Genomic DNA, 24,294 nt, shown 5'->3' with positions numbered 1-24,294 from the left:
TAACATTAAGCTAACCAAAACTATTAGAAGTTATCCAGGGCGCTTTCCTCCTTCCTATAGGTTTTTATTCTCTGGTAAATTATAAGGTAGAAGAAAGCAGGGAAAAAGAAGTAAACACCTTTAAAAAGAGTGATGCAATTCTGCCTATGTTGTGTTTATCCTTCAATGGTCCTGGAACAAAATAGTCTGCTTGAAAGGAAATGTAAGAAAATCTAATCAGGGTTTTGGAATTTAAACTCAATGCTGCCACAGAAATTGATGGTATGCCATTGAAGACTTGAATTTGTTGTTGTTTTTCTTCTTTGGCAACATATAACAAGTAAATCCCTTTACTCATTCTTAAAATGTAAAGACATATCAGTGAAAAATTAAAGAGAAAAGTATCATTTCTCTCTTCTCAGGGAAACTAAATAGACATTTGTGGTTGCAGCGTCTGGGATTTGGCAAAGCTATATGCTACAAAGAAAAAGTATATATGAGTTTGCAAGAGAGAACCATTTTGTAGCAGGCAATCAAACTCATTTGTCCGAAATAAAGCTATTAAAGAATGGAATACATTTTCTTTGTTTGCAAACGAGAGGTAAAAAAAAAAGGGGGGGGAGGGTTTGGGGTCTTGGAAAGATCATTTTGGAATAAGATGGAATAAATCTGAGTCTAGATGCAGCCAGATTTCTGAGACCTATCCCAATATAGCTAACAGGCTTAGTTTGTACCCCAAAAGGACCAGAGACAGTAGACTGAAGAAACAACCACTTTGAGGAGCACTGTTACCCACACTAGAGGACCCATCCAAGATCACCCCACCATGTAAGGAAGCTTATCAGTATTTCTTCATTTCATGGTTACCACTCAGTCATTTTATCACCATGTTAGAATAATCCCAGAAAATTGTTTTGTTATGGTTTGAAGAACTAGAGGACTCTTGGCCATATAACAATTTAGAAGAGATGCCTAAGTATCAAAAATCTGTGGGCATAAATTAGTAAACTAATACATCTTAGTTTGGAAATCAAGAGGAATAGGTACATCTATTATATATACTATGTTTTAAGCAATATCCTAGTGTAATTTCTACTAATATTTCCAATTTAAACAATTGTATTGAATAAGTACTATGTGTTAGGAATGTTTTATGTGTTGGACATGTACTATTTCTAATTCTGACAACAACTTTGAGATGGATATTATTAGCCTCCTTCAATAATTGAGGAACTTGAGATTCCTAGGGTTAATGAATTTGTCTAAGGTCAAACAGCTATTAAGCTGAAGAGCTGTGGTTTAAATCAAGGTGCATGTGAAACGCATATTTTTACAGAGAGTTAGATGCTTTGTGTTGTATTAATTTTTCACCTTCAGGTGACGCATCTACTCAAGTTGCTTAAGATGAGATTTCCAATTTTGATGGCTTCCACACTTTAAACTTCATCAGGTGTTATCCTTAATACTGACTAATTTGAATAACCTGCTTATTATCTGGCTATACTTTTCTTGCTCACCCCAGCAGACTGGGTACATAAATATAATCCAGCTTTATTTCATGTTTAGGAATCAGACTCTTTGCGTTCACTATTCCTTGTAAGGACTTTTAAAAAAGACTATCAAGGTGTTCTCAGAAAGATAACATCATATAACTGGAGTTGAGGCAATCTCAGTAAGCAGAATTATACTATAGGTGGCTTATGCCCATCTCTTATGAAGCAGGATCTTCCAAACACCAGGAGCTTAAATTCCAAAGACTAGATCTTTTTAACTTAATGCTAAACTTCCAGTCCTTAGCCACCCACCCCTCCCCCTAGTACTCATGACTATGCCTTTTATCTTGTCAATAATGCTCAACCTCACTAATCAGAAGGGAAATGCAATCAAAACCACAATGAGATATCATCTTACCCTAGTTGAAATGGCTATTTTTAAAATTTTTTAAATTAATAGTTGGTGACGATGCAGAGAAAAGGGAACTCTTATACACTGTTGATAGGAATGTAAATTAGTACAACTACCATGTAAAACAGTATGGAGATTTCTCTTCTCTACCCAATTTTTGTCTGTCTCCTTTTATTTATATTACAAACTATCCTTCTCTATCTGGTCATCAATATCAGCATATCTCAAGAATTGTCCTAGACCTTCTGTTCTCATTCTATACTCTCTTTTCAGTAAATTCCATCCCAAGGCACAACTCTAATTACTTAATACAGACATTTTCCAAAATTCTCTTTTCAACCCATTCTATTCTTCTAAACACCAGATTTAGATGTCCACCTGCATAGTTGACATAGTGATTTAGATATTTTAAATGTATCACAGGCTTCCATATTAAATATGGTTCTTCCTACAGTCTTTTTGTCACTGATTGGCATCAACATTCATCAATTTCCACAAGATGGATACTTGTGCACTATTCTTGACCACTGCAACTTCCCCAAAATCTATTATGAACTGTCATATATTTCCTATAAAATACTAAATATCTCTTGAATCTGTCTATTTCTCTCCATTTTCATCACCGTCATTTTAGACCAAGCTACCATCCTTCCTCAACTAGACCACTGGATAGCTTTCTAGAAGATTCCCTGTGTTCACTCTTTCCCTTTTCCAATCCATTCTTCACAGTGAACTGCCTAAAGCCAGGGTTACCTGAAGCCAGAAGTGTTTGAAGCTAATGATGAATCTCCAAAAACCCAACTATGGTCAGTTTTTTTTCTCTTATTTATAATTTTTCAATGGCTTGATATTAGTATTAGGATAAAGAACAAAATTTTCAATATAATGAACAAAGAACTGTTGTCTATTATCTGCCTCACTCTTCAGCCTCATTTTGCCTCTAGCCACATTTGATTCTGCTGACCACCTCACTTTCTGTATTATAGCCCTACTAACCCTTTGTGCCAGACCTCAGTTGTATCACGTTCTCTCGACCATAGACACTTCCCATTGGACACATTGTGTCAGCACCACTTGTGTACCACTTCACTCCTCACAGCATCCATTGCAGTGGCCAGGTCAATACGTGCCTGATGAACCTCCCATAGTTGTGCCTGACAGAACCAAGCTTCTAGTCCTTGTCTAGGGCCTTGTCTGATGCCAACGTTTGAATACTCATAGGGAAAATGCTAAGATGCATTTTATAAGGTCATGGCAGTGTCACATATTTGTTGCCTCCAATGGAATCAACAGGATAATAATGTATCTTTTTATTGAACTTTTCTCATTCTTTGTCTCACTCGCCCAGTCCCTCACTTCTGCTCCTGGGGATCAATTCCTAAGTAAAATACTTGCATGTGAGGCACTTGCTTCAGGCTTTCCTTTTGGTGAAATTCTGGCTAAGACACATATTGCCTATCCTTGGAATCTTTCCTCTACCACCTTCACTAATTAACACTCAATAATGGTTTGAATCTTGCCAAGAAGATCTCCACCACTTCAGTACTCCCCTTTCCCCTTCCCTTATTGTCACAACTCAACTGTCATTGAGTATATGACACAAAATGATTTTTTAAAAATGGATTTGGCTGTGTTCTATGAAGATGTATTTATAAAAACAAGTGTCTAGTAGTTTTCTAGACCTGCCACAACGAAGTACCACAATTTGTTGTTTTGAAACAACAGAAATTATTTGTCTCATAGTTCTGGAGGCTAAAAGTTTGAAAGCAAGGTGTCAGCGTGGCCATGCTCTCTCTAGAGAGCTAGAGGAATACTTCCTTGTGTCTTCTTGCTTCTGTTGTTTGCCAGAAATCTTCAGCATTCTTTGGCTTGTGGACACATTGCTCCAATCACATAGCAGCCTTTACCTTCTGTGTCTTCACTGTTTTGTCCCTGTCTGCCTGTTTCTGTGTCCAAATTTTCTTTTTTTATAAGGATATTGGTCATATCGCATTAGGGCACACCCTGATGGCCTCATTTTAAATTGATTACCTTTGTAAGGATCTTTTTTCCAAATAAGGTCGCCCTCTGAGTTACTGGAGATTAGGACTTCAATATACCTTTTTTGGAGGACACAATTTAACCCATAACAAAGCCACAGGCCAGATTTGGCCTGAGAAATGTAGTTTGCCAATTCCTAATGTAATCCTATATGATCACTTTGCTAAAATCTTTCTCCCTCACTGTATTTTTAGAATTTTAAGAATTATGAGAATAGGGAATGTGTCTGGTTTTGCATAACTTTTTATTCCCAGGAATTTGGCCATTGCCTGATAAAAAGAAAGTGCTCAACAAATTTAACTTTAAAAATGGCACAATTCAATCTCCCCCAAACTCACACTAGATTATTAGTGAGATACCCTAAGTGTTCTCCTTGCCTACATTTTAATTTCTCTAAAAGCCATCCTCCGGATAAGTGCCAAGTAAACAAATCTTTAGTGCCAAATAAACAAATTATCTTCCCTATGTAAAATTTCAACTGGTTCTTATCTGTATGGATAAATTCTAAAATCCTTAAGATGGCATACGAAGTTCTCCATTGTATAACTGTTGGCTATCTGGCTAGCCATATCATCCATCATTCTCTGGCTGACATTTCATGATGCAATAACATAAGGCTTGAAGTTGCTGAAATACAGCAAACTGTTTTAATTTCTGGCTCTTGATTTAGGTTTCTTTCTAGGTATGGAATTCCTGGACTAAACTCTTTGTCTAATCACCAGTGAACACTAAAAAGTCAACTTTGATATTATATATCCTAAGAGATTTTTCCTAGTTTTCCAGTGATGTGTAAAGTACTCATCTTTATTGTCCCTATAAATACTTAATACATATTTGTACTTTCACAATATTTTTTAAATCATTTGTTTCTAATTTTTTGTCCACTAGCAGACTACTAATACCTTAAGAGTAGAAATAGGTTTTATTTATATGTCTTCCCAGTACTTTATACAATTCTTAGCACAGGTAGGTATGTTTATTAAATATTTGCTGAGCAATGAATGAATGAGTAATGAATGAAGGAGTGTTGGCTTTAAGCCTTTAAACACTTTTAGATTCTCCCACAATGTGCACCTGACAGCTCAAAATGAAGTGGGACAGAGAACACTAAAGTAGAAAACATCTCTTTTGACTTTCTTCCTCTCTATATGTTCAAAACCACTTCTTCCAACAAATCCCTTTTTATATGGCTGCTTAATGGGGGCAATTAGATGAAGTAACTTATCAAACATAGAAAGACTAAACGTTTACATTTTGGTTTGCATATAGGAATATTTCTGACAATTTCAAAGTTATAGGCAGGCCACTTACCAAATATTATCCATATATGAAGAAGCAATCATGAAAGGCCATTCTCTTGTATAGACCCAGCACAAACTAGGAAATCAGAGATAACATTCAGTCTTACACAGGTCAGAAAGAAAGATGCTGAAAGGCCATATTTTGAAGTTTATATAGAGTCCTGAAAGGAAGAATATAAAAGCAGAGATCTTCCAAAAGAAGTAAATCTATTAGGGGAAAAAATGCATCACCTATGATATAAATACGGTTTCATGCAACCAATAAAAATACTTTGGATAGACAGAGGGAAACCAAATCCCAGGGGCATTTTTTTCTTTTTAGAAATTCCATTTTTGTTCAATAATGAAGGAGTCAAAGATCAAGTTTAAATGTCTAATTCTATATAAGTATATAATTTTGTAAGCCAGAAATAAGGCTTTTATAAAATACTTTCTTTGTACTTATTTGACTATTTTCACAAAGGAAATTCATCTTTGACTCTTTATTTTCTTTTATAATAACCTCTGGAAATGATAAAAGATAAAAGTAATGAATGCTACTAAAGCTTTAGAAACATTATTTTTAAATAGTTTTTGCATCAACTTCCACATAGCCATGCATATATGGCCTTTGCCAAAATTATTTATTACCTATATGCATAAAATTGCTATAGGAATCCTCATGATCATTCCTAGAAATTAAGAATTCATTTATGAGTATGAATATATACTTGGATACATTAGACTTTTTAAAAATTATCTACAGAATTTGATTAGAATGTCATGTCATCTTACTCACAATAATAAAATTAAACAGAGTGCTAATTTTCAATTTTTTATGGTTATGTATATTAGGTATTTTGGTATGGTTGCATTTCAACCAATTCTTAAATTGCTATGTGCTGGATGAAGTCAAAGATATCAGAGAGGGTATGAGTATGTGCCTGAGCTTTTGTCTCTTCCGACATTTTCCGAAGCAAATATTAATCAACCTTTTAAATAATTTTTTAAAAATTGTACGTAGCACTCATGAATTCCATAAGTTTACTTAAATGGTAATTACCTATTTAATATATAAAAGTTGGAAATGCAGATATTATAAATATATATCCATACATATTTTTCACTCATGATTTTTCATAAGAGCATAACATGAAGAATGATATATGGATGACACAATCCCTAACAGATGTGTGGTATGGTGGACAAAAGATGTAACGTGACATTAGATTGGAAGGTAGAGCCAAGGCTAACACAAGAGAGATGACAGACCTTGGGTACTAAATACAGAAGTGTTTTATGTTCCATTCCAGGTAACATCTATAAAAGGAAAATAGAGAAAATAGAGTACACTAAAAGGGGAATTATCAAAGTGAAAAGGAGAGTCACAATTCTGCCATTTCAGAAAGAATAAAAGTATTAATCTGGAAAATGAGATGTATGACTGTCCTCAAATGTTTGAAAAATTTTGATATGGAGTAAAGATTAGATATATTCGTTATAGTTCAATGAGGTGGAACCAGCACTCAAATATAAAAATGACAGGGTGACATAGTTTAGCTCATCCATTTTTGAATACCTTCTAATATAAATCAGTGGGCCTGCTGATGGGGATAATGAGATAATTTAAGCATCAAATGAATTGCTATATTGGATTATCCTTCAGAGGAACTTTCTCATATGGTTAGAAGAATTAGATCAAATTATGCAGGCAAAGTTGTTGAACATAGTACTTTACACATAGAAATGTGAAAATAAATATTTTCCAGCAGTACTATTAATACTAATAGTAGTAGCAGTGGCAGCAACAGCAATAAAAATAAATTATTTTTAACCCAGAAATTCCATGATTTATACATTGACAAAAGGGAGAGAATTTATTTTAACATTATGACACTATCTAAACATGGTAAACAGACTTGATTTTTTTAATTTACTGCCATATCAAGTTTTTAAAAAATGCTTTTGTTTTTTTCTGCCCTGATACAACTGCTTAGAAGTTGTAGTTTTTATGGCTCAGGGATGTATATGTGTGTGTGTGTACATATATATGTATAAAATAATATATATTATATATATATATAATGAAACCTGAGTATTTAGTTTATGAAGCTACATAATGTCATAAATCATGAAAATAGTGGAAAGGACTTCATCATTTATCCAAACATAATTAAAAGTCAGTATGATTCTATAGTAACTTGCATTCCTGACATGTGATTTCCAAAAGTCTTAAAGTGTTGGGTTTCAGATCTTTTATCCAAAGGCCTGAAAAAGTGGTTTTTGACAGGAGATGTTGATATGTCCACATCTCTTAGGCTAAGGAGTATAGAATAAAGCTTGGAAATGCTTCGCAGCTGATTTTGACACATACCCATTCCCTCTATTAACTGGTGGGAAGAATTGATTCAAATACTAATAAAGTCAGAAAATATTACCCACTCCTGGTAGAAAGCTGGAATCAAGGACCGAATTCATTACATGCTGAGTTATGTGAATTTGTGATTCACGTCAATTAAACCTTTTGTTTGTAAAATTTATATTGTTAAGAAATTTTCTATCTTTTATGCTTCTTTGACTGTGGAAAGAAAACCAACATTGATTGATTACCTGCAGTATTTCCAGCCCTGGTGTTAGGTTGGGACAAGAAGGAATGGAAACAGATGCTTTGTCTGGGAGGGGGCATTCCATAGATGAGATAGAGAAATAGATGACATTAGGAGATGCTTTGTCTATTAGGAGGAACAAATTGAAGGGGGGCTTCCAAGAAGGAACAGATGATGTGTCAAGGGGTCCCCAAGGACTGACCAAATATTTGGTCTACAATAGGGGGTCTCCAATGACTGGCCAACCAGAAAGAGATAGAAACACCACAAAGTGGATACATGATCAAAGCCACAAATGAAGGTCTCTGGAGCATGCATACAAGTAAGGTGGCAGTATCCTTAAATAAACTCCCTCACTTACATAGTAAAAATTCACCCCCCAGTGCCATGACAGTTTATAAATACCATGGCAATCCCTGGAAATTGCCATAAAAAGATAAAAATGGGGAGGGTTCCCAGTTCCAGGAATTCTCCACCCCCTTTTAAGAAAAATTATGAATATTCCACCCCCAACTTAACATAAAATTAGGGAATCAGCAATAAACTATGCTTTAATAAACTTTGGCATTTCACTTGCTTGCATCTGCTTGGTCTGCTCATTTGCTTCATCGACTCAGTACCACTAACAATTCTTCAGTACTAGGAACCAAAAACCAGGGGACACAAACCTGACATCTGGTCCCCGCACCTGACATTGGGCACTGCATTTAATACACACAGCTAAGCCAGTCTTATGTGCAGATTCCATTCTTTAGGAGGTAGGTGGCATTATCCCATTTTAGAGACAAATACAGAGTCTCAGAGTGATTGACTCTCCTAAGGTCATACACCTAATGCACAGTAGACTTAGTATTCAAGCTTCAGTCTGTCTGATGACTAATGTAACTTCACAGCACCTAGCTGCACAATACACATGGAATTCTAAAGAGACAGGTTTTTGCAGCGTGAAATTTTAATAAGATCACAGAACTCATAAGAGACAGCATTGGAACAAAATTCATTGGCACCAATGTTACACTGCACTGAATTCCTCCAAAAATATTAATGTGTTTCTTAAGATATTCCTTAATAGTAAATTTTTACTGAGACAATTATTCCCTTTATTGTTGAATTTATAACAGAAGCTCTTCATAGTTTTGAACACTGGAGTCCACATCAGGTCACCCAAGAAATCCAAGAAATGACAAATAATCATAAAGTCAATATTGTGACAGGCTTTTCACAGAAAGTATAATAATCTTAATCCAGGGAAAGGTAGTAATTAACAGATAAGAGGTTCACTAAATGGATATGGAGTGTCATGACATTGGAGTTGGGCATTGATCACTGTTAGCTCTATAGGTTTTCTCCTTGCCTAGAAATTCTGACACCACATTTATCACTTGCTCTATTTTTAGAATTTTAATGAGCAGATCACCAAGCCTTACCTCATTAATTTAGGCTCTGAGAAAACATTATTTACAGAGCTAATAGTAGGTTAAAATAGTCACCACTCCTAAATTTATTAGGAAAAAAATATATGCAGATCACGCTAACATATTTACTTTGTAGTGGGCAGGTTTGACCTCATTTAACAGGTAAGTTTTTTTACATTTGTTTTCCCAGAATTAATCCATCTTAATCTATTTTAAATATATATATTTTTCAAGGACAAATGAAATATTTATCTAACTATTTAGCTTCTATGACTTACAAAAGTACATCATTTAAGTAATATTTAATATTTTTATCTTCTTTCAAATTAATAATTATTGCTATTCCCAAGGTCTGTGCTGTTTTTAAGAAACATTTAAAAGCATTTTTAGTCTGACTTTGTTTAGCTATAGTAATAGGGGTTATGACATAATTACATGAATACTTACATATATTTGAAGTGTAAAATCATGAACTCAGGTTTTTAGAAGTTAAATATAACATAATAAAAACATGGGCCCCTCCACAAATGCTACACAAATGATGGTAATATATTTAAAACAATGGTATAGACTCAGAGGGACAAAGAAAGGAAAAAGTGAAATATGAAATATCTTCAGTATTTTGAAAGTGGGAAGCCAGATGGAAGGAAATGGCAACTGATTAATCATGTTAGAGAAACCTAACAGAGGGGACTAGGGAGAATCGGTGAGAATCGGTTCAATTACCTGAATGGAACCACAGAAGACCGTGGGGACTGCAGGCACGAGGGAATCTTTGAAGAGTGGAACAAAAAATCCCAAGATATGTGATGTGATTGCACAGGATTATAAGGAGGAGTTATACCTCAAATTATCTTCTTGAGGCCCTTCAATCACAAACCAATTCCTTCCCCATTTAGTAAATGATTTCCTCTGTGGAGATGTATGAGAGAAAATATGGAGTCTGCGACATAAGCCAGAGCTGGGAGTGGTGGCCAAGAGACCTAGGGACAGGATGAGAATTTACCAATCCTAAAGGATCAAGTGAAAGCATGAGTACTATTAATAAATGCTGAGACTCTCAACCCCACTACCTTGCTCACTCCAAAGCACTACTCACCAGATTGATAATGTCCCCTTGCATGATTAAACGAGTTTCCTCAGGGGAAAATAACCAACCCAAGAGAAAGTCATACAGATACTAACAGCTGTGGGACATCAATGTCAGCCTGCTTCTGGCTCTATCATCTGTTAGGAAAGCCTCAATCACCAAGATCTACTCATATTCAGCATTTTCTATCTGCTATTTAGTATGTGGATCTAAATATAAATGAACACTGCAGCGTTATCAAGAAGTTAAGGAGTGCCTCCAACAGGAAATATATGGAGGCTTAAAAACAAAAAGAAATGAAGGGAAACAGGAGAAAAAAGACAATGGAGAGAAAAAGAGAAAGAATATTTTTAATAGCTTTAATATCTTCACAGAGCTAAAAGAAGACATATGTCCATTAAGAATAGAGTGTTTTATAAGAAAATTCAAAGGAAAAACAAAGAGATCTTCGAAACTAAAAATAATGTAGCAGAAGTATTTTTCAATCCAATGGAGTGGTTGAAATAGAATATTGAAAATTCTTTCAGAAAATAAAATAAAAAGATGAAAAATTAGGGAGGAAAAAAATCAATCCAGAACATCTAACATATTAAAACTGGGGGTTACAGAAGGAGAAAACAGAGAAAGGAAATTTATTAAAGGAATAATGTGAAAAAAAATACTGGATTTAAAAATTATCATCTCTCAGATAATAGCAACTATTTAAGTGCTTCACACAATAAATAAAACTCATATCAAAGCATGTATCATGAAATTTCTGAATTTTAAATAAAAATAAGAGCTAAATTTTTTTCAGAAACATAGATAAACATAAAGACTAGAAATCAGATGTCTTCACATTTCTTGATAATGACATTAGAAGGAGAGAAGCATCTTCAAAATTGTTAGGAATGATTTTTAACCTATAGATCTTTGCTTGATCAAACTATGAATTAAGTATAAAGGAAAGAAAATAATATTTTTACACTTGATAAGTCTCAGAAAATTGACCTCTGTGTCAACATAAAAATATTTCTTAAGATGCAACTAGAGGATGCGTTCTAGTAAAATGGAGGAAACCAAAAATATAAAGTGTATAGGACCCAGGGCAAAAAGTCTCCAAAATACATAAAAGACAGGCAAAGGGAATTCCTGAGATTGTAAAAGAATATCCTAGGATAATAGGAATAATAGTTATAAAGGATGTTTAAAGGATTACTAGTCAAAATGGGAGCAAAACTGAAGGCTCTAGAAGGAATATCTCTGTATTGATTAAATATTGTAGAGTAAAAGCGTCTCCAAAATTGGCTACTTAAAAATAAAATTATTTCTCATGTATTTATAGACTAGCCAAGAAGTTCTGTGTATCTGGATTGGGCTACATTGACCTTGGCTACACTTGTTCATCCATGCAGTCAGCGGTATGCTGGCTGGGGGCTGATTACGCTATAATGTTCTTGCAGGGACAATTCAGATCTTCTTTATATTTCTCTCACATCTCAATGGCAACTAACCCAGTAATATTCTTAAGAGGGGAAGTAGAAATGCACAAGCACTCATTTAAGCTGTTTCAGGTGTGTTACTCCCCTTGTGGCCAGTTCAGTAATGCAAGACCAGACTTAGCTTGGGAGATGACTACCAAAGGGCAGAGACACACGGGGATGCGGAAAACTGTGTTTGTTGATGCAACCTCTCTGCCATAATCATTAAGGAAAATATAGAAATACTCTTTTTGAATTGTCTAATATTCTGAGATCAGTTTTACAGTTACATGTAAAATATTAGGGATAAATTAAGAACAGAAACAAAACCAAGCACACAAACACATGTAACAATTGTTAACTTTAGGAAAAATAGAACATTGTAGGAACAAAATATAATCATTGCTTTTTATGTGGCTCAATTGTGAACAATGTTTACAAAGTCAGAATAATGTAATAACTGAGCATTGACCCTAATCTATATAACCATATTAAGAGGATGGGGAAAAGAAAGTGTGTGTGGGTGGAACAAGTGGCCTAAGTTAGGAGAAAAATCATCAGTTGTAAGAATAGGAAGTCCATAATAATGTCAAGACTTGAAAAAAATCAAGAACTAATATAAGCATATAATTAAAAGTCACACACACACACATACACAAAACTCTGGGGAATGGAAAGATATGAACAAGAGATTGTTGAGTTTGTTACAAGCCTTATAATGACATTTGAGTTTCTTAACTATGTGCATATATTTCTCTGTTAAAAATAAAACCTATACATAAAACAAAAAGAAATCAAATGAGCAGACACTTTACAAAGATATGTATGGCTAAATGACCTTGAATTTCCTCACCCTTATTTCCCTTTGAAGAAAGGAGTTAACACATCTCTATCATGTCTGTCATTTTAAGAATTACAAGATGCAGAGTTCCAATAAATCTTGCCAAAGATTTACTATTTAATATCATCTGTCCTTAATTTTACTGTTTAAATAATAATTTAATGTCTCTTCATTTAATATCTTTTTTCGTTCATTCATTTGTTCTATATGTTCTGCCTGGTGAGATAGTAATTACATGTTTAATAGTAGGACTTTCGTCCTTGTTCCCTGACTGCCTGAATCAAAATTACTCCATTTATTTCTGGGACTAAAAAAGAGTTTCAAAAAGACTAGAAAGTGATATAAATACCTCAGGCAGGAAGGTAATTTAGAGCTCCTTCAAATTGATGCTCTTTTAAGTATTGGTTCAACAACTATATAGTAAAATATGGCCAGCCAGAAACATTTTATTTGCTTTTTAAAGTTCTACTTAAGGGCATCATCTACTACAGGAAGAAAAGAACCACTTTACATTTCAACAGTGATGTAAGGAGTTACATATGGATATAAGAACTGGTGTCAGGCCTGTAATCTGGCTCACGCTTGTAATCCTAGCTCTCTGGGAAGCCGAGGCGGGCGGATTGCTCAAGGTCAGGAGTTCAAAACCAGCCTGAGCAAGAGCGAGACCCCGTCTCTACTATAAATAGAAAGAAATTAATTGGCCAACTGATATATATATAAAAAATTAGCCGGGCATGGTGGCGCATGCCTGTAGTCCCAGCTACTCGGGAGGCTGAGGCAGAAGGATTGCTCGAGCCCAGGAGTTTGAGGTTGCTGTGAGCTAGGCTGATGCCACGACACTCACTCTAGCCTGGACAACAAAGTGAGACTCTGTCTCAAAAAAAAAAAAAAAAAAAGAACTGGTGTCATTTCTGATTCATTTCAATGATATTTCATACTTCTTATAAATAGATGCTCCAAGCCACCTCATGGCTGGCCCACCTTATATAGAGCTTTGGTCTCAAATATCACTACACACCAACATATCTACAGTGGGTTGTAAATGCCAACGTAGTTCCTTCTTTCTTGCCCTGACCTCGTTTTTTCATGATCACAGTTTAAAAAGCTTTTTGAATATTTCATTACTATCCTTGCTTTTCCAAGAGTGATGATATATAACATGCTAACATGCTCAGGGACTGTGTTCTCCTCCAACTAGCCAAAGAGAAACCAGGCATTTCCAGCTTAATCAGATACCCCTCCTCACCTATCACCATCACTTTCTCAAGAGAGACATTTGGTCTGAGTCTAAAGGTTATGGACATTTTTTTCCAAGCAGAATCAGGGAGTAAATGAAAAGGATGATAAGGGCTGGAAGGAGGAGAGGAAAGGCTCAGGCCAGAGCAGATTAAATCAATCCACACAGAAAAGAGCAAGAAGTGGGTGTCTGGGGGTAAGCAGAGAGTTGGGGAACTGGGGAAGAGTGAGAGTGCTGGAAAGAGAGTTTTGTGAAGTTATTTGGGAACCAAGATGATCTACAGAGTGTGGATATGTCAAAAAATGGGGAAGAAAAAAAAGGGACAGGCTTACAAATGGCATTTTCTTTAATTTAGGCATTCCTATTTAATTATGTCAACCTCTCTGAACTGTGTTTCTTTAAAAGCTTTTGGCTCCAGAATTGAGCACCACGATTAAACTTAGTAGAATCATGATGGGAACATCCCTGTCCTTGCCAGGCTTTGTTTCCTGATGCCCCCAAAGTATTACGCAGAGAGAGAAGTGGATGAGAAAGGGGCCAACTTCTTAGCTTTTGCCACACTTTGTCACCAGGACACTAAACTGCTTTGCTTGTACCTAAGGTTTCACAAGTTCTAAACTATTCTACTTTTGCTCTGTACCCCACAAAAAGGGACATCAAGTGCACCAAGAATAACCAAGAACAGACAAAAATGTCCACTTCTGCCATCCTCCCCAAATCCTCTAACCCCTCCTCAGTTATCTAAAATAAAAAAATACAATCTCAAGCAAGAAGGTTGGGGTATCAGATATCAATTTTTTTCTCAACAGATATCAGAAAGACAAGAATAAATCCATATGATGATTTAAAATCGGCTATAGATTTAAGGAGAAATCTGAATTTGAATTCTTTCATGGTCACTTACTAGCTGTTTGCTCTTAAATTACTGAACTGTTCTAAGTTTCATTTTCCCTATTTGTAACAGAAATTTTATAAATAGAAATATTTGTAATAGAAAGAGTTACATATGCAGAATTGTGTAAATTGCCAAGAGATAAAGTAATCATCAACAACAACAACAAAAAAAAAAACCCAGGAAAAACAAATGCACAGATTTTCATGCATTTAATAAATATTTACATCGTAGGTACCACATACAAGGATATTGATGTTAAAAGGATAAATTAAATATAACCTTGATTCTAAAGGAACCAAAACTCTAGTATAAGAGATAAGACAAATACTCATATGCTTAGATACATGGAGAAATTTCACTAGTGTCATAATAGAAAAATACAAAGTATGTACCTTGTTAGAGAAGCTCAGTGAAAAGATAGATATTAATAATATGCAAGTAAAAAGATGGAAAGAATGTTGCATTTCTGGAGGAAAAAAAGAGAAAGAAACGAGGTTTAAATCACCTTATAGATATTAACATTGGAAAGGTAAAATCTCTTCTCTTAAGACCAGTAAGATTAGAGAAAGATTAAGAAAATATTTTTAAAATGTTGAGATGGAGAGCAAACAAGTTGTAAACATTTGTCAATTGATGGAAAGAATTCAGAATCTTTTTAATAAAGTCAGAGGTAAGTCATTATTTAAGTGGAAGAAAAGATAAACAGAAAAGAATCAATAGAAGTCGCTGAAATAATGAATGTACTTACTGGCCAGGATTGCTGTCTAGCCTGCCTCCTCTCTAACCAATTAAAGCCTAAATAGCCTTCAGTGATAAATCTGTCTTGCCTCCTTGAAGAAATCTGTTCTTGTCTTTTCTCTCCTTTCTGTGATTTCTATTTTTATATATTCTTACCTTGTATAGTCTATGCTTATAATATAAAATTTTATTGTACACTAACATGACATTTTCTTCTAAATATTTTATGGAGATGTTTGGCCCATAAAAGATTACAAGCTCCTCAATGCTAGAGACCCATGTTATTGTATCTTTCACTATTCCTATTTCAGGGAATACTCAAGATTACTTCCTTGCACAACTTGTACAAAGACTCAAAGAAGGAAAGTTGTGAAGAGGTAAAGAAGAAAGACTATGTTCCCTTTATTATTCCAGAAACTATTTTATTTTTGTGGGAGTACAATGAATAAAAAGTATTAAATCAGTCATATTTGTGTATATGTGTGTATATGTATATATATAAACAATACCATAACAGAATAGATGATAGGGTTTTATATGATGATTCTGCATATAAATATTATCTCCCTGAAATACTGAAAAGGATTTTGAAAATGTTCTCAGTGAGGTAGAGATTAAGCCAAGTCTAATTAGGTTGTTAATGTAGGGAATAAGAGAAAATTTCCCTTTCTCCCTTTGAAAGTTCCCTGAAAAATCAACTCACAAAAGGCAGATTCATAAAAGATGTTGACCTAAAGGAAGAAGCTGAGACACAAAAATATAATTTTAAAGAGTTTACTTGTGTTAAAGTGAGGCCAGCTGCTGGGGACATACTTCCAAGTGGCCTGGGGAGGGCTCAGTTCAGCCTTTGTTACAAGCAGGTTTTTAAAGGCAAAAGGGAACAAGGAGTGGGGCTGATAAATAGATGTTTGGAAAGAATTTACATTGGCCTCCCATCCAACTACTAACCAGGCCCAATCCTGTTTAGCTTCCGAGATCAGATGAGATGGGGTGCCTTCAGGATGGCATGGCAAAGTCATAACGTGTAACCAAAGTGTTTGAACCCCCATAATATCCTGAAATAAATAAATAAATAAAATGGCTCAACATCATCCAAAAAAATAAATAAAGTGCATGAATATTTTTTTTAAAAAAGAGAATTTTCATTGGTTTACGGAGATAACGTTGACTAGTGATTGAATACGCGTCTTTGAACTATAGGGTATGAGTTAGCATGTCCAGCATATGGCATTTTATGGCTACTTGGTGTTAGTCTAGAATGCACATAGCCAATGGCTTCAAGGGGTGATTATTTGGCTGTGGGATGTGTGGGGAAAGTGGTGAAAAGTGACTGCTATCACATTTTAAATACCTTTCTGGACCTGATCATTTAAAGGGGCTCGCTTTCCTCCGATAAAAAAATGTGTCTTTTTTTTTCAGAGAGAAGGCCATATATTTATTAATGTGCATGGGGCAGAACAACAGAGTGATTACCACCACTCCCCAAGGGGGTACAGAAGCTTACCTTCCTGAGGTAATAGAAAGAATGGGGGCTCAGAGCACGTTCAAAAACTGGTTATTGTGGCAAGAAACGTCGCAAGTAGCAGCCCTCAGACAGTAGATAGGAAATGTTTCTTTCAGACCTTTAAATATGTCAGACTCTCAGTTTTTCCTAGATGGAATAAGGCCTCAGAGAAAGCCTAGCTCCATCGGTGCAGATTTTCTCTACAGATACAAATCTCTCCCACAAAAGACAGCTTTGCAGCTATTTTATTTTATTTCTAGCACTTCTGAGTAGCCATCTTAAAATATGTCAAAGAAGAATATTTTGGGGTGAAAATTATTAGTTTTCTTCATTAATGTCAAGAGAAGTCAGGTGGTCTTTTACATAACAATGCTAAATTCTGTATCTACCCTTAAATGCACATAATCACCAAGACTACAGAAAAGGCAAATGGAAAGTTAAATAAAGCAATGAATCTAATACTCATGAAAGGCAGAGACTAATTTATTAAGTTCCCTTTGTAAACCAATTGATACAGTCATGATGATCATTTATTTATTTGTTTAAAAATTATTATAACATACCTTTTTTAATAACAAAATTAATACATAAGTGTATACATTTGAAAAATGCAGAGAAGTACAAATAAACAATTGTAACTATCCATAAATGTTCCATCTAGAATTAGCCACTGTTAACAGTTTGCCATATAATATTCCAATGTTTCAATGCACATAGAAATTTCACTTGTTATTTTGAAGAAAAATTTAAAAATCTGAAGTAAGGCCTCCTGGGAGATATAACATTTCCTGCCATGCTATGAATTAACCTAATAGCATGGAAGTAATTCATGCTATAAAAAACTCATTAGTAAATATTCTGTCCTTGTTCTTAGAGAATCATAATCTGCTTACAAAAATAATATAGAGAAACAGATGAAAACTTAAACATTAATAAAATACTTAAATTATAGTTCAAGATAACAACCAATGAGAGAAAGATCAAATAATATATGCTTAATTACCAAATGAAGTCCACAGGCAATAGCTGCTATTTGACTTCATAAGCATTTGAATGTGATTTATGACAAGACACATTTAAACAGAAACTCTGTTACAGCCCCTAAACTTCTTACAAGAATTCTGTGTGTAAATAACAAGTGCAGATATACTTTCAAATGTGTACTAATAAATTTAAGTTATTCTATTTTAGCTGGTTTGTCTTTTTTTCACCATTTTTATGCATCTTAAAGAGTAATATGACTAGGAAATCATATATATAGTATATAAAATATGCTATATATTACACATAACATAATGTGTGTATGTGTGTGTGTGTGTATATATATAGTTAATAAGAGATACTATTAGGCCAAAGAAGCAGAGTCCTAACCCCTGAAATTCACATCTTTGTATAACCACCTACAATGGTTTCAATCATCTCCTACAACAAAAATCTATGTGCGGAGGATCAATCCAGGTACAAACAGTCTTTATTATTTTGTGGTTTTCCCCACATGCACTATCCTAGGTCATGGAAGTCTCTTTGGCTAAGCTAGTAGGAACCCTCAGTGACTTCCTTTTCTTATAAGAAAGACCACTGTTTCTTACCAATATGGTATCCATCACGAAAAAAAAAAAAATGAATGACAGGAAAACGTCATGAAGATCAGAAATCCTAAAAGGAGACAGTGTTTCTTTCTAAGTGTCCCTGGGATCCTCACCCAGTACATCTCTCCAAGCCTGACAAGGGGAGGGCCATTCACAAGGATAAGCAGTGCCAGAGCTGTTTTACCACAAGGTTTGAGGAAGAGATAAATGAAAAGTCCCAGACTGCCTTGAGGGGAAGTCCCAAGAGGTGTTTTCTCCCTCCATTTCATTGAGGAGCTCAAATCACTTTCTTGAGCATGAGATGGTGCTGAAGATTGATTCACACTCATCTAGCAAAGAAGTCCTGAAGCTCTGGAACCCAGAAAGAGATGATATCCACTCTATTCCCAGTTGCATTCTCAGACTCAATCTGTCTGCATAAACATTTCCTAATCTTGTGGATGGAGTAATAGTGGGTAAAGGATTGGGAATGAATAAAGATGAAGCTTTTAGTTTCCTTCAGAAACCAACATCATGGGTTGGCAGAAAACTTTGTAAAAACACTGCCCTATGATTCTCAGAATTCTGTCTTTGTTCTTTTTAGTAACTAGATCTTAGAGGAAACAGTTATAAGCAGTTAATAAGTTGATTTCTTATTGCAGATATTGTGTGATTGGCTCACCGAACACTTTCTATCTTCTAACTTGTGTTCAAGTAATGTGGAGACTAGAAAGGTTAAATAACATTTTCCAGACTCTCCTCAGCCTGAGTTCATCTGTATAATCTAGCGTTCTATCCCCAGGTTTAACTCTCAGTGGTGTGAGATGTGGAAATCAGATCTTCTGGGAATCACAGTGGCAGAGGGACCTGGTTCTTTTACATTAGATTTTCGGCCTCTGGGTGTCAGGAATACTGATGCTTCAGCTAGGGAAAATTTTTCATGTGTTTGGGCATTTTTCCTGGCTAAGTTATCCCTGACTTCATTTTTCTTATATAATTAGCAACCAGAGTGGTTTTAAGAATTCTAACCAACTTGGGGAAAGTTTGAGATTAATTAAGAGAAGTTTATCTGGTCATCCCCCCAAAAATTTTTAACCAAAAGGCATAGATCAAAAAATAATATTCTACAATGGAAATGCATCCCACCATTCAGTGTCATTTAATGAGCACCTAGTATGTGTCAGGTGCTGTGCTAAGTACTGAGATTACAAAGATGAATAAGACATAGTCCTTATTTTAAGAAACTCATTGGTGAGGCAAACAAACACTGCTGTGTAATAAGGGCAAATACCAGATACATTATAACATAATGTAAGAAGAAAACACCAGATACCCCATATCATAGGAAAAGTAAATGATTCAGAGAAAGGCAAGAGTGTCAGGCAGACTGCCTTGAGAGGAAGAAGTATACACGAGTCTTGGAGTAGGTTATGTGGGGTATTTTCAGCAGATCAAAGAATCTGGAGGAAGCATGAAGAAAAGCAAGAGGAAGTCATATGTTCAACTACTAAATGAAGAGTTCGTTTGGTAGGGAAGGCTACAGGATAAAGGAGAGAGAGAGAGGGAGGGAGAGAGAGAGAGAGCGAGAGAGAGAAAGACAGAAGTGAGATGCTAGAGATCATTGTAGGCCATGCTAGGAAGCTCACATTATATTTATGGGCAACAAATATATGGAAAATAATTACAGAGTTTCAAAATGGTGCTACAACATAGGTAAATCTTAAGTAGGCCACTTAATGGTGCTGTGAAGAAGGTAGGGATAGCTGTGTAAAGGCTGGTGGGGAAGCCTGTATTTGAAACAACAAAGTAAAACAGAGAAAATGCATGACATGTGTGAAAAATATTTCAGAAATAAATGATTCAGGACCTGGTTATAAAAGCATAAGGAGATTCTTCCATGACTCCCAAGTTTCTTTCTTGACTGTGTGTGTAAAAGATAAGCAACAGAGTATATCACACCTGGATGCTAGACACCCGATAGGAAGAACATGGTCCAGTTACCCTTCCCTAGAGTTCAAGGGTATAGAAGCCTTCCTAGGACAAGATTCCAGAGACAGTTTGAGGTTCTAGAAACAATACCTAATAGAGTAATTGAATGGTGTAATAAATGATTTATAGAGGCTTTTTTCCTCAAATTGCTTTTGTTTTTTTTTAATATTCTTGAAACTTTGTTCATTAGTAACCTACTGACTGATGCTGCTCATTATACAATTGGACACCCACAAAAAAATAAAAATACCATACCCCTTTTCATGGGAGACAAGAAAACATAGTAGAAAATTAATAATAAATATTCCATGTTACCTTCAGAGTAAATCTTTGCTTCAAAATAAATTACCCATATTATTGATATGAGTATGAGGTGAGATTCACACCTCATTGGTAGATGGAAGTTGCTATTATATTGCATTGTTAGAGAATTGTGAACTTATCACTCTAATATATCAGTCTCATGCTTCCTACATACTGCTCAACTTTAAAAAGATTGCCTCTCACAAAATTCATGCTTAAGTAACTTTAATATAATTTAGTGATTCTGTCAAGTGAATTCAACAATGAAAATATTAGGATAATCCCAATTAATATGACAGAATGGCAAGAGAAGCAGCTAGTTGAACAGTATTTTCACCTCCGGATGTTGTCTTCAATTAAACCTTCTATCAAATGAAAGAATTGATTAGTTTCTTCAAGCAAGAAATCTTGCTTCCTACAAGTAAACAGAATCATTTCCATTAAAGTTTTCAGTCCCTTTAAGAGGTTGTCATCTCTGGCTGGTGAAACAGTTTATGGCATCCCAGCAATTGTTTTCATTACATGTACTTATTTGGCAATCAGAGGCATGTTGCAGGTTCAGGAGTATAATCTGGAAGGTCATAGTTATACCGCTGAGAAAGATACTACAAGGTCAGTTAGTTATTGCTGAATTTCATGATGTTTATTTCTATGCTTTGATATGTAGTTGTATATACACAATCTAATTAGTGCTGATACTCGCTTTATAATGAAAACAATCCATTTTCTTACTTGATATCTAATTTTCTCATTTGTGACATCTTTGATTAAAAAGAGAACGCCACACCGTCTTGTTGATTGCAGCAAGGATAATGCTCATTATTAGATTATTAAGGCAATACACTGGGTGATAAAACACATTTGGTCAGGAAAAAAAATCATGTGTAAAATAATTATGTTGAAGTGGTTTTAATAGAGATAATCACATATTAATTCAAAAAATACACGGGAGCTTCTAAAGCCTTCGGTAAACTTAAGCTAAGAGATCTTGAATATTCAATTTTTAAAAAGGTATGAAATCTAGCAAAGATGAATTAGGTAGCTTCCATTCAACATTAGAGGTCTCAATATGATTCAATTCATGCCTTCACTATCCATGCACCTTAGGCATCAATTAGCTTTCAGCAATTAAAAAAAAAATTGTGCTTTCTGTAATCATTCAGTTGCCTTTGATTACTTATATTAACTTTCTGATATTTATGTAGGGTACAGTATTTGAGGCATACATTCTTATATTTACACATGAATCTAACTAAATAGAAGGAACATACTTCTATAGTTTTCAATGAACATCTTTATAGCTTATAATGAAACTCTATAGTAAAGAACATTATGCTTCTAAGATTTCCTGTGTTGTTTGTGTGATATGTAAGATTTATAAGAAATGCAATATCATATAGTCTACTGTCAGAGATACTGGGGCAATCAGATGACTTTTTAAATACACTGGCTACTGTTATTGAACAGGAGTCTCATTTACAACTACTGTGGACATATCTGCACGTTCACGTTCTTTATCTTCTGTTGTTTACATGTAAACAACAGAAGATAAAGAATGTGAACACACATTTTAAAATAAGCTATATGATATTCTTAAAATTTTACATAAATATAATGTGAAGACATCAAGAAAGATAGTGTTTTTGTTTTGGAAACTCATCACAGGTACCATTCAATGTGGTGCCAGGATGAGTTCACACACACTTTCCACATATATGTAATTTAGGTTGTGAAGAATACTTACAAAGAGAATTCTTATATAAGCCTGAAACTGTCTCAAAAACTGAAGATTATTCAATGAGCTAACTATTAAATATAGGCATTAGCTGCAAATATAACTGTGCTTTGATTTTATTCTTGCTTTGATTTTATTTTGATGACTTCACCAGTGTTGAATATTCCTTTAACCATGTTTTATCAAAGGAACACTGCCAGATCTCTGCTCTGTACATTCTTGCATCTACAATAAATGCACCTCTTAGTTCTTTGATCTACAAAACATTTCCTTACCTTTCTTTTCTTTTTGTTATAAAATCAATATGCATCATTAAAGAAAATTGACAAACAGATAAATGTAGGGAAAAAAATCACCAGTCATACCACCTAAACATAGCTATTTTGTTGTGTTCCTTTTTTTCACCCTAAATTGTGTTTTTATTTTTAGATTGTTATCATACTGGATATATAATTATGTCCTATATGTTTTCCTATTATATCATAGACATTTTCATGGATACATTTTTTTTAAATAATTCATTTTACATTTTGAATAATTTTAGATTTTCAGAAAAGTTGTAAAGATAGTGCCCACAGTTTCCCCAGTGATGAACATCTTACATTAGTATGTTACATTTGTCACAATTAATAAAATTATATTGATACATGATTATTAACTAAAGGCAATACTTTTTTCATATTTCCTTAGTCTTCCTTATTGTCTTTTTCTGTCTCAGGATGTCATCCAGAATACCACGTTATATTTAGTTGTCATGTCTCCCTAGGCTTCTCTTGATAGGGACATTTTTCTCAGAATTTCCTTGTTTTTGATGACCTTGACAATTTTGAAGGCTATAATCAGATGTTTTGTAAGATGCCCCTTTATTGGAATTTGCCTGATGTTTTTCTCATGATTAAACTAGAGTTAAGGCAGAAAGACCACAGAGGTTAAGTGTCATTATCATTACATCATGTTAGGGATATCAACGTGACATATTACTGTCAACATTGACCTTGAGCACCTGGATGAGGTAGTGATTGTCAGTAGAGTTGGTTCTTTGTCCCTGTTTTGATACTGTATGCTTTGGAAGAGAGTCACTTTAGCAGGCCATGCTTAAGGATGAGAAAGCACTACTCCTGAGAACTTCCTTGAGACTAGAATATCTAAATAAATTAATTGAAATAATTCTCATAGGAGACTTGTCTAATTCTCCGTTTATTTATGTAGTCAATAATTTATATCAGTATGGACTCATGGGCATTTATTTTATGTATTGGTTTATAACCCAATACTACTTTATTTTTTTGCTCAGATAGTTCTAGGTGTGACTTTTGGGAGCTCCCTTTCAATCGACTCTTATGCTTCTGTGAAATATACCTATCAGTGTGGTGGTTTTTGTGAACACTTTCTTTCCAGCACAAGCATGAATCACCATTCTGTCTGCTTCTCTGTATCATCCACTATCCAGCAGGAGTCCTCAAACTACGGACTGCCGAGGACATTTATCCGGCCCACCGGGTGTTTTTGCCACCGCTGCCTGTCCTGCTTAGCAGTTGACTCGTCCCTCGCCCCCAGTGCGCATGTGTGGAATGTGCACCACACTCTCAAACAGCCCTCCAATGGTCTGAGGGACAGTGAACTGGCCCCCTGTTTAAAAAGTTTGAGGACCCCTGAATGGAATACTTGTTTTCTCAGACTGCAACAGCAGGGAGTTCCAGAGAGTCACA

This window comes from Microcebus murinus, chromosome 17 (genome assembly GCF_040939455.1).
Source record: "Microcebus murinus isolate Inina chromosome 17, M.murinus_Inina_mat1.0, whole genome shotgun sequence".
Classification (NCBI taxonomy): Eukaryota; Metazoa; Chordata; class Mammalia; order Primates; family Cheirogaleidae; genus Microcebus; species Microcebus murinus.
This window is presented reverse-complemented; position numbering follows the sequence as displayed.